Source organism: Chenopodium album, chromosome 12 (assembly GCF_948465745.1).
Source record: "Chenopodium album chromosome 12, dcCheAlbu1.1, whole genome shotgun sequence".
NCBI classification, from domain to species: domain Eukaryota; kingdom Viridiplantae; phylum Streptophyta; class Magnoliopsida; order Caryophyllales; family Amaranthaceae; genus Chenopodium; species Chenopodium album.
The window spans coordinates 16,031,334-16,043,830 of NC_137845.1; positions in this window are offsets into that span (position 1 = coordinate 16,031,334).

The window sequence follows — 12,497 nt, forward strand, 5'->3', positions numbered from 1 at the left end:
CCCGCTGGCAACCACCATAACTCAAGACAATCCACCTGAACTCACCTATCCCTTTCCCCTAAACCACCATCCTTTCAAGTCCCACCCTAAAACTGGAAAAACCTTCTCTCCGGCGACCAAACCCACTTGTCGGCGCCCAAACTCACCTTCCCCGCGCCGACGAACCTAAGTCACCCCTCAATCTTCCAACTCCACCCCTTTCCCCCCTTCTGAACCACCACCCCAAAACCCTAAAACCCCAAAATCAAAATCTAGGGTTTCGATTTTTGGTTTTGGGATTTTGGGTTGGTTGTTTGCAGCTAAATCAAACAGCGGCGACGTGAGTGGGGGGGGGGGGGGCAGAGGCTGACAGTTGGTGGTGGTTCAAGGTGAGGGGCTGGGCTGCTAGGTGGCGATTGTGGGGAGGGGGTAGAGGCTGACAGTTGGTGGTGGTTTTATTTTTTTCTTTCAATTATTTTTTTTAAAGTTTTTTAATTAATTAATTGATTAATTATTTAATTAAATAGTTTTAATAAGAGCCAATTAGAGGCTGCCACGTGTCACATTTAACTCTTCATGACTAACGGGGTTAAGAAAAAGGGCATGTTATGACATTTATGTTAAACTCAATGGTACATGGTATATTAGAAAGTTTTTGGTGGTATATGGTGAATTAAGTTTTGACTCAATGGTACATGATGTATTAGATAAGTATATCATGCATTAGTATATGGTTAAGAAAAAATACCTTATAAAGTTGATGGATATGTCTATCCGTCTATGGACATTGATATAGTCATATATTATGTACATGAGTACACCTTAAACTATTATTGTAGATAATATTTGTACCAAATACTAATGCATGATATACTTATCTACTTCACACACACACACACACACACACACACACACACACAAAAAAAAAAAAAAAAAAAAAAAAAAACCATTCGCTAGGGATAAGTTGTGCCGTTGGGGGTGGGATTCCCTTGCACAGCCTCTTCTCCCCTACCCCCAATAGTGTTGCCCGCACCAGGGTTAAATTGATATCTATCTATTAATTAATTAATTAATTAATCTATATTAAAAGCAAATCTTTCCATGACCACTTGTCATTACCTTGTAAAAAAATTTCCCGCCCTTTTCGCTTCCTTTTTTTTTTTTTTTTTTTTTTTTTTGCAAAATCACCTTTGATATTTCTTTCCAATTTAACAATCACATTCCATATATATCCAAATGAAATACTTTTTATATCTTTTACTGTATATAATTTATATTTTGTAATATTATTGTCAAAAAATTTAATAACCGTGCATTGCACGGAATTTTAATCTAGTGTGATAATTAAATCTCAATCCAATACGCCACTTTCTCCTTACCTAAAAATAAAAATAAATAAAAAAAAAAAATCATACCAAGAATATTTTGAGTTAGGCCTAGCCACCTAGGGTTGGCTATGGACTCCATTCTCCTCTTCCTGAGCATTGTTTTGTTCACTTCATGTTTTGAAAAGTTCAAATAGTGATTAGTTCAAATAAAATGTGCTGAAGAAATATAATTTCCAATAATATCAAGGCCAATCTCAATTATCATGGATTAAGATAAATTTAGATAAGTTTACATAAAAATTGATAAAACTTTTAAAATGAAAGATTAAGGATGAAGACTCGTGATTACCTCTTAATAAAGATAGTTACAACTTTAGTAAGTAATAAAGTAGAAAGAGACTAGAGTAATACAACAATGTAAAGAAAAATGTAAAACTTTACAATACTTGAGATTAATGGATGAAGACTCGTGATTACCTTTAATTAATTAGACAATGATACCTTTGACCAATCTTTCGCCCTCAAAAACGCTAATCATGTGTGCTTAACTCTTAACCTAATTACATTATTGTGTTAATCATAAATCTATTTAAAATGAGATTACAAGATGCCGACACAATCTAAAGTTTTCTAGCTTAGGAAATTTATTTTATAGTAACAAAAATTTTAAAAATAATAATAGTAATAAAACAAAATAAATTAATAAATTGTGATGCACCATCTGCTAGTTTGTTAGGTTGTGTCAATCACAAGTTTAGGTAATTGTCATGCATTTTGTCCTCCTACCCTAAATGATGGAAAATTAATCATAATCATGTAACAACTACTATAGTACCCTATTAAAGTGCGGAAAGGCTATAATATTGGAGTAATTTTGTGACTTTCATTGTAACTAACTTATTATATAATTAGTTAAAGGAGTTTTTAAAATATATTTTTAATTAAAATTAGAATAGAAATAGAAACTACTTAAGTAAAGGTGAACGATCGATGTTGCTTGTTGACACAACACACAAGGCGCAAACAAAATTCACGTGCTAGTCATTCCAACCATGAAAATTAAGCAGGGTCGTGTCCGATAATTTGAAGGCCCTGTTTTAATTAAAAAAAATTAGGTCTCTAATAATATTTAAAGAACCATTTTTAAATAAAGATAAAAAGTATTATTATTATCATACTTTAAAAAAATAATAATAATAAAAGAGACCATAGCTCCAAGTTTATGAACTCTAATGGAAGAATTCTTGGCTAAAAAACTTGTGGATTGAACCGAATTACAATTGAAAAAAGATTGTATTTTTTTTTTTTTTTTGTGCAAAGATTCTAATTGACTAATTGTTTGTGGGTATGAAAGTACTTAATACTGGTATAATATGAAAATAAATTGACAGTTAATGTGAATCGAAATAGAATATTATAATTGAGGATAAATTGTTGCTTAAAGTTTGCCTAAAAAATAGTGGTAGTTGGGTACAATTAAGGGAATTAGACATTTAAAAAAAAAAAAAAAAAAGTGTTTAATTTAAATTGAAAATTTAAAAACTAAAATAAAATACTTAAATTTGGAGAAGAAAGAATCTAAAGAGTTTGGATATGGTTTTGGAAATGGTGACCTTATTTTACGGGAATATGACAAAGATGAGATATTTACTTTTTTTTTTTTATTGAACCAACGAAATTTTAGATCCCACAATTTTGGGGGCCCTGTTCTGTGTATCATAAAAAACATGCTCTAAGACGGGCCTGAAATTAAGTGTGAGCAAATAAGAGCAATTACAATGGTTGGCTAATTCATTTAATAGCTTGGCATGCCACATCATTTTTTTAAGCCACAACAATTCTAGCTAGTTTTTTCTCCAATGGTTAAGCTAGTTGTAAATTATTTTATTTTTAAATTAATAATAATTTCTAAAGCTGAGAAAAACTACCCGAAAAACCGAAAATTCGAAAAATCGATCCGTAATCGTTCCGAAAATTAGGGTACCCGATCCGATAACCATAACGGTTCGGGTATCCGTTCCGATAATTTGTTATCAGGTATAATTATTGGGTATCATTTTAAAATTAACGGTTACCCGATCCGATCCAATAAACATTTTTTTGCTTGATTTCTCTACTTAAATCTATTTTTTTAAAATCTAAACTCTTACTTTACTTCATAATTACTTTATAATATCAATGATTAGTAATATTATTAATAATTTGTTCAAAACCATATGATATTGTTGTTAATTAGTGATAAATTATATCATAATAACTACATAATTAAGTTTAATTATCATTATTGGATATCTTATTGAGTACCCTATAACCGATCCGAAAATCCGAGTACCCGAACTTATCGGTTCGGGTTATGGATATCACTTTTAGGTATTTTGGTTATCGGGTACACGAACCATTAGTACTAACGGTACGGGTATCCGTCCCATGCTCACCCCTAATATTAATTTCTATCTAATAAATATTTACCAAGCTAATTAACAAGATTTGCAACAATGGTATAGCTATTAGCTTAATATTTTTAATATTTGCAAGCTAGTCTCTTTTCTCAACCATTGGAATTGCTCTAAGCTCACTATATTCATCATTTTAAAAGACAATTACTCCGAGTTAAAGTTCAAAATTAGTAAGGGCATGCTTAAAACACAATAACTTTATTTGTAAGGAAAAATGAAATAGTGATGGTTTGATGATCACAAGAATAATGAGATTGTGAATTGTGATGGTGTGGTAATAAGGGAAGGATGGGAAAAAATTGCCCTTGTTTTGGCCATAATTGTTATCCTAATATTGTGATGAGTAATTTTTATGGTAATATTCTCCTCATTTCTCTTTTCTTCATGTACACTATCTATCGCTGAAATGCTGACATATCAACACATCATCCTCTATAACGTAATAGCATCATTACATTTACATTTATATTTCTTAATTTGAATTCTACTGTCCCCTTAATATATTAACTCCAATCCAAACGTGCCTTAAGGGGTCATAAATCATTCATTGCTAAAGAAAAAATACAGATTAAAAAAAATGTCATGTATATATATTTATGAGCTACACACATATAACTAATAACCTTGGTCAATATTCAAAAAGTAATAAAAAACAACATTAATATAGATTTTATATTGAGTTACTAAATATTCAAATTCGTTATTACGAGTCCAAAGACTTTTAATACACTTAAGGATGAGGAGGTACCTACTATTTAATGATGATTACATTTAGTAAAATAAAGTTACGTTTAACGCGCAAATACTCGAATAAAAATAAAGTACTCCGTTTGTAGCAATCTATTAAAGATTAAAAAAATCCAAAATCATTTGGACAAACATAAGATAGTGCGGACGAAGTGGTGTAAAACGAATAAGTAAATCACAGAAATAAGACCAAATACAAAGCGTTGGAAGTAGATTGGTAACAAACAAACAGCCCATGATAGAAGACTACTCGTACTTAACACTTGTTAATCAAGAAAATACACTTATGAAAGCGTCAATACATAAAATAAAATAATGACAGATTTAATTTTTGATTAGTCAACGAAAATGATAGAGCGTCGGTTATCACTCCATAAAATTCTTCCCACCAAATTGCCTTTAAGTGGAATTTGGGCTTTCCTTTTCTTTTTATTTTCTTCCCACCAATATGGCCTTTTCTTAAGGTATGGAAAACATACCCAAAGTTTTTTGGAGGAAGAATGACCATTTTGCCCTTTGATTCTTCTCTTTAAAGCTTTTCGTTTCTAGTACGCCGAAAATTAATGCATTGAATTGTCCAAGAGCTTGAAATTTCAATTTCAAAAAGAGTATTTAAGGTATGATTGTGTTAAGAAGGTAGTGCAAAATGTGTGATCATGAATTTAAATTATTTGTACGGGTATTGAAAATTAGGATTGTTTATTCTCTTTCACGATAGTAACCAACTATTTAATGTAAATAGTCGTTTTTATAACACCTTTCGAGTATGCATTGGTGAGCCTTTTTTCGAGTTTGGAGTGATTTTTGGCACAATTGTAATGCTTCCGACTATTACTTAAAAGGCCAGATTTTATTAATACTCAATCCAATAAGGGTATGTTTGTTTCATCTTCTTTTAACTTATTTAACCTTATTTCAAAATATTAATTAAGATATTAGATTTTTTTTTTTTTTTTTTGATAAAATCATAAAATAAGTTCAAAAAAATAAGTTTAGACAAAATGAAATTCGTTCATATAAAATAAAATAAGGTCATACAAAATAAAATAAATTTGGATAAAATAATTCCAAACAAAATACGATGAACAAAACATAATCTAAGGACTTGTTTAGTCCACCTTATTTTTGCTGATTTGATCTAATTTGATTGTCTAATTTAACAAAACTTTGACCTTAAGTGTATGATACGAGTAATGTATAATGAAAAAAGAAAAAATCAAGTGGGGTTTTGCTAGATTGTAATTATGTGTATTTTATTGATATGTAATTTTCATAATTCTTTTTCATTACAAAATTAAAGATATTTAACGATAAAAAAATCGCACAAAAGTATAAAACGATAAAGTGTGATCAAACTTATTTTTTCTGATCTGATTAATGAACTTATTTTTTCTAAAATAAATAAAAATAGGAAAAATTGATTTAAATAATCCAACTTTTTAATTATTCCACAATAATCCAAGTTTTAGGGGTATCTTATTTTATTAGGTCAAATTGACCTTCTACCTGTTCTTCAAGTAACTTTTTTTTTTCTTTCAATTTTTTTAACAAAAAAAAGAGGATTAAAAAAAAAAAAAAAAAAAACATTCCCAAATCCCACACCACCAACCTTTCCCCTTCACCTTCCCCGACCACCCCCACCCCCACCCCCTGCAAGTGCCGCCCATCTCCCTCCCCTCACCCCATTTCAAGTGCTCATGGATTACTTTCTTTAAAGTCTGCCATTGATTGATTACTTCCATAAAAATTCCCAATATAACCCAAATTTCTTCTCTCCCACAATAACCAACCCAGAATTCCAAATCAAGTCCCATAGGATCGATTGAATTTTTAATGAAATCATTGAGTTTTTGAGGAAGCTCCATTCTTGATCTTGTAAAACCCTAATCAAATTGGGGATAAATTCTAGGGCTTATGAAAACCACTTCAAACACCCCAAAACCCAAAAATCGGCGGTGGGGTAGGGGTTTTCGATGGTTTTGAGCAGGTTATGAGGGAGGATGGATGGGTTTTTGTTCTGGTTTTGCGTGATGGTGGGTGGGGTTTTTTAGGGTTCGAGGGTCAGGTTTCAACAAGGTTCGAGGGGTTTTCGGGTTCGAGGGTCAAGTTTCAACAAGGTTCGAGGGGTTTTCGGGTTTGAGATCTAGGTGTCGTGTTTTTGGGTTTGTGATGGTGCTGCTGGTGGTGGGTCTTCGATCTGGTGGTGGGTAGGGAGACTGGCTGCTCTAATGTTGATGGTCGGGAGTTATGGAGGGAATGAAGGAAGGGGAAGGGGATATGAAAAAAATAATAAAGTTTTTTTTAAAAGAAAATTGAAAAAAAAAATTAGGCAAATCAAAATATGACACATGGCAAGGTAACCTACTGTTGTAGGTTGGTGACCGGTTTGGCCTAATAAAATAGAACACCCCCAAAGTTTGGATTATTAAAAATAAATACATCAAATGTTGGATTATTTAAATCAAATTTTCTATAAAAATAAGGTGAACTAAATATGAACTAAGACATTTTTCTTAAGTAGCAAACATACTCTGATATGAAGTATAAAATCTATTCTAGAAAGGCCTTACACCATTGGGATACTTCGAATAAACTATAATTAATAAACATAAGCTCTACAAGTACATTAAACATTTCTTTTAAATTAAACTAGTGCGTAGCACAGAATTTGCAGCGGGTAGCTACTTTAATTTGTGATTATATGTATTTACTCCCTTTGTCCCATAGTATAGTTCTTGTTTGTGTTTTTTCACGGTATTTAACAAATAGGAAGAGAAAATGGATGAAGTACATTAATCCCTACCTTATAAAACGTACATGATAACTCTTAGGAATAGTGTGCTATCAACTATACCCTTAAAAATATGTAAAAAAAAATGTGTACAAAAATGTGTATTTACTTTCTTACCCTCATTAATATGTTAACTCTCATTAATATATTTAATTTTTTTTTCATTAAACATAATAGTGTGCTACCAACTATACCCTTAAGAATATGAAAAAAAATGTGTACAAAAATGTGTATTTACTTTCTTACCCTCATTAAATGTTAACTCTCATTAATATATTTAATGTTTTTTTTTCATTAAACATATCATCAATTCATTCAAATTTTTTTCTTAACAAAAAAACTTGTAATGCCTATGTTTTTAATAAAAATAAAATAAACTTCATATGTTATTATTATCATTAAAAAAAAAAACAAATTGTATGTACAAATAGACTGTTTATTAATTATTACTTAGAGACTGTTTATTTTTAATCCTTCATGGTTGCTCTTCTTATTTACAATCTTGTCGTCCTTTAATTGCAACTATTGTTAAGTTTTATTAGCTTTTGAATTGTACATTGTTTGATGGCACACAAACAACGTTATGAAATTTGAATGAGATTCATATTAACTAGTAATAATTGAGCAGATGTTGTCAAAAGGTATAAAGAACTTAATAATCCTAAAATCAAGGGAAATCGATGATAGGGAAAAAAATGGCATTAATTATGGAGAGAATTTATGAGGAATAACTAAGTGATAATTTCTTTTTAGTATTAGATATAGATATAGATATTAGAAGGTATTAAAGAACTTACATTATTAAGTTTTTAGCTAAAATGAACATTTCGCATATTATAACTCCGTATGACCAAAGCTTACAAAAAATTCATTTGAAGAAAAACACGTTAGGTACTATTGAATCATGCACATCAATTAAAAGTTCTAAACTAACAATAGCTTAAGATATGAAGGGATGCAAATCAATTAAATATTATTTAATAATGATTTTGAAATAACACGGTCAAACTTTTGAGGCTTTTAAAAAAATAAATGTCATAAAAGATTTTGGTGGCTTTTTTATATTTGATAAGTCTACAAAGCCACCACATAGGCACATAAATAAATAGTACGTATTAAAACTATCAAGTCTACTACCCAAACCAAATGTGTAAATATATGCCAATACAACTTCTTTATAAGAGCTTGCCCTTTCGCGCGCATAGGCCTCCCTAGTAAAAGTGAAAAGTACAATCACAGACAAAAGTTAGAGAGAAAAGGTGGACAAAAGTACAAGACATGTGCAAAATTCAAAGGTAAATTAGGAAGTACAATGAATAAAGTTTAAAAAGTGATGTTATGATGGTCTTTACGTACTATCCAAAAATGGAAACATGAACAATATTTTGGACCTCCAAAATAGGAAAACAGGAATGTTTTTTTCATTAATACTCAATTCAATAAGGGTTTGTTTGTTTTATTAATACTCAATCCAAAATAGGAAAAAAGGGCACATAATACGATAAAGTGTGATCAAACTTATTTTTTTCTGATCTGATCACTGAACTCATTTTTTCTAAATAAGTAAAATTAAGGTGAACTAAATATAACATAGGATAAACCTTTTTTCTTAAGGAGCAAATATGCTTAGATACAAAGTATAAAATCTATTCTAGAAAAATCTATCATTAATAAACACAAGCACTACAAAGTACATTAAATATTTCTTTTAAATTAAATATACGCATTTTTTCATCCTATTTAGTTGACACACTTTCCTATAAAGCTATCACCGTTTACAACAAAAGATGCAAACTTAGTCTTTGGATCATGAGGCTAAGTATGAATGATACATGCGCGTCCATGTGGCATTATAAATGATCATATGAGAGATGCTGATAATTTTGGAGCATTTTGAAGTTAAAAGCTCTTCATAGTTGTTTGACTTTCATCTACCCCAATTGATGCATTCTATAAAAGTTTAGGTAGTTGTCAACGAACCCTAGCTACTTGGCTAGCATTCCCTTGTCGAAATCAACAATCCTCCTATATATGGCTTAGACCCCATCCTCATTGGACTTGCAAAGTTTTTCCCAATTAAGCTTCCTAGTGAAACTTATACTCATCTTCCTTGTATCCAATCCCCGGCCCACCAAAAAGAGCCACAATATATATGTCAATCATGATATGCATGCACAAATCTAATGGTATGTATTTATTCTAAACAATCAAGTTCATCAAATTTGTACATTTATCATCCCTCATGCAAACATCAATTGCATTTCTTCATTATCTCATGCAACCCAACCAACATCAAAATTCAAAATCCATTTTATTTATCAATTCTACTGATGAGAAATTATAACCCACTTTACTTGATTAATTGCCTTCATCATATCCAACTTCCACGCCTAAAGTTTCTTTCTCGATCCCTAAACAAGAACTATGTACACAACGAAGAGATTTAAGCAAATATTAAGACTATCAACAATAATATATCACCCAAAGGGTAAACACACTCTAATAACAGATATATTAGTATGGGTGAAAGTTCAAGATTTGGTTTTGATTATGACCAAATCCAAATTCAAAATGAAATATTTGGTTTTAACTTTTCCAAATTAAACCTAAATCGATTTTGAATTGTATCCAATTCAATCAAATCTGATATTAAATTAAAATTCAAATAAATGAGATCCATTCAATAACAAATACTTCGTATAAATATTTATTCTATTGTGAATAATAGACTACGCAATTAAATATAGAGTTATGGCCTCAAAAATAAATGTTAGAGGACCAACTCAACCAAAAGCTTAAGCTGATGGTTGAGGCCCAGGAATATGTTTTATTCTCTATCATTCCCCCTCACATGAAAGGCCCTTTGGGCTTGAAATGTGGATGCAACACAGGCCCACCCATACCTGGTGCGAATTAATTCCACTTTGAAGGAGGGGTGGATGAGATTCGAACACGTGACCTTTGTGTCACGTTGACTCTTGATACCATGTTAGCGGACCAACTCAACCAAAAGCTTAAGCTAATGGTTGAGGCCCAGGAATATGTTTTATTCTCTATCAATAAAAAAAAAACAAATAAATAAATAAATAAAATAAAATAAATATAGAGTTATAAAATCAAATTTAATTTAAAGTTTTACATTATAACTTTAATATGAATAATTTTTTTTTCTTTTTTGCAAGGATTAAATAAAGATAAATAAATCATCACATGTTTATTCAACAATTTTTATTATTTATTTATTTTATAACTTAATTTGTTCAAGTAATTGAAATCTCCTTTAGAATGGAATTTGTTATATACACCCGAATGCACCGTACACGGTACACTCATAAGTATTTTGTTCTCATTTTGATGATTGTTTTTCATTTAATCATCAAATGAATGATGATTGTTTTTCCATTTAATCATCAAATGAAGATCAAAAGTAACCTTGGATTAGTTGGGTGTATGGTACATTCGGGAGTATATAACAATCTCTCCTTTTAGAGTTGTAGACTACTAGCCTACTTTTTGTGCTTCATGGACAATTGCATGATTAATAGTAAATGATCGAAATTTCAAAGCAATATACATCACTAAATGATCGAAGATACAAAAGTGAGTAACGTAGAAAATTTGAGATATAATTTATAAACACATGAGAGATGAGATTTAATAATTTAGTAAGAATACTAACACAGAGAGCGAGCGAGAGAGAGAGAGAGTGAATAAGTTGTAAGGTTGAAGAAGAAATTAAGGTCGGTGAGTGACCGGATAAGGAAATAAAGAGAGTTTTAGAATCTAAATTACTTACCAATTGGGTTTTAGTATAGTGATGATTGAGACTACACTTGATGGGGAGGACATGTGTTCGATCTTCAACAACAACAATTGGAAGGAGAGTGGAACCTAACCACTCAGGCCCCGTTTGGTTTGATGTAAAATGTTGTGGAAAATGGATTTTCCATTTTCCTTTGTTTGGTTTGTTAAGGGGTAGAAAATAATTTTTCCAATGGTGGAAAATTTCATCCTTAATGATGGAAAACATTTTCCTTCACAAAACAAGGAAAACCACATTTTTCTCTCTCCTCCTTAAAGCAACTCCAATGGTTGTAGCTAGGGACTTGTTTGCAATTTTAATGATTCCCTAGCTACTAGCTTGATCATTGGAGCTAGAAAATTCAATTAGCTTGGCTAAGCAAATTAGCTTTGTCAAGCTAATTTGCTTGGGAATTAAACTTGCCAAAATAAAATGCTCATTGCACTAATTAAGCTCTTTCCATGTATTTTCTATCCAACAATTACTACTAAGCTAATAGCTAGCCATTAGAGCAAAAAGTAGCTAAAATGATAATTAGCTTAAAAGTTTATGTGGCATAGCAAACTAATTGTCAAATTAGCTTGTCATTGGAGTTGCTTTATACTTCCCTCTCATTCATATTACATTTCCACTCCTATTTTTTTTATTTTTCTTGAACTTTTCTTGTATGCAACCAAACAAAGGAAAACAAATTTGCAATTGTGCTTTTCCTTGAAAATATATTTTCCATATAAACTAATTTTCCATTGAAAATGTTTTACATTAAACCAAACGGGGTCTCAAAACTGATCCTCGAATCTGGATTAGCCCAAAAGGTGAAATGGGTGGAACACCAAAAATAAAAAATAAAAAAAAAATCTAATTTTTTTTTTTTATATGGGAATTTGATTTTCTTTTTTTTGGGTAATATCGATATTTAGTTTGAATTTTGGCTCCAATCGTAAGAGGATGCCACTAGCCTTTGCTTTTGTTCGATTATATTTGATTTGAACAAATTGAACAAATTGAACTTAATAAAAAAATTCGAATTTCAACTAATCCAATCTATATTAAAAATTTATCTAGTCTAAATTATAATTTTGACTATTGAATTTTGTTAGAATACCCCTAAACATACACTAAAGAGAAACAATTTCTCATCATGTTGATCAACATCTTTGAAATAATTTTGTATACTACGTACCTTGCACAAACTAATTGCGATCTGTACTTAGCTATTCAAATTTCAAATCAGACTCTTGATTTTCAATACAAGAACAATATGTATAAATTTAATATTGGACATCTCTTTTGCACCATTTATCATCGAAATTAGCCGCCAAAACACCTAAAATATGACAATGCTTTTGAAAGAAGTTAGCTTGCATTGTTAGCTTTCATCCCATTAGCTCATC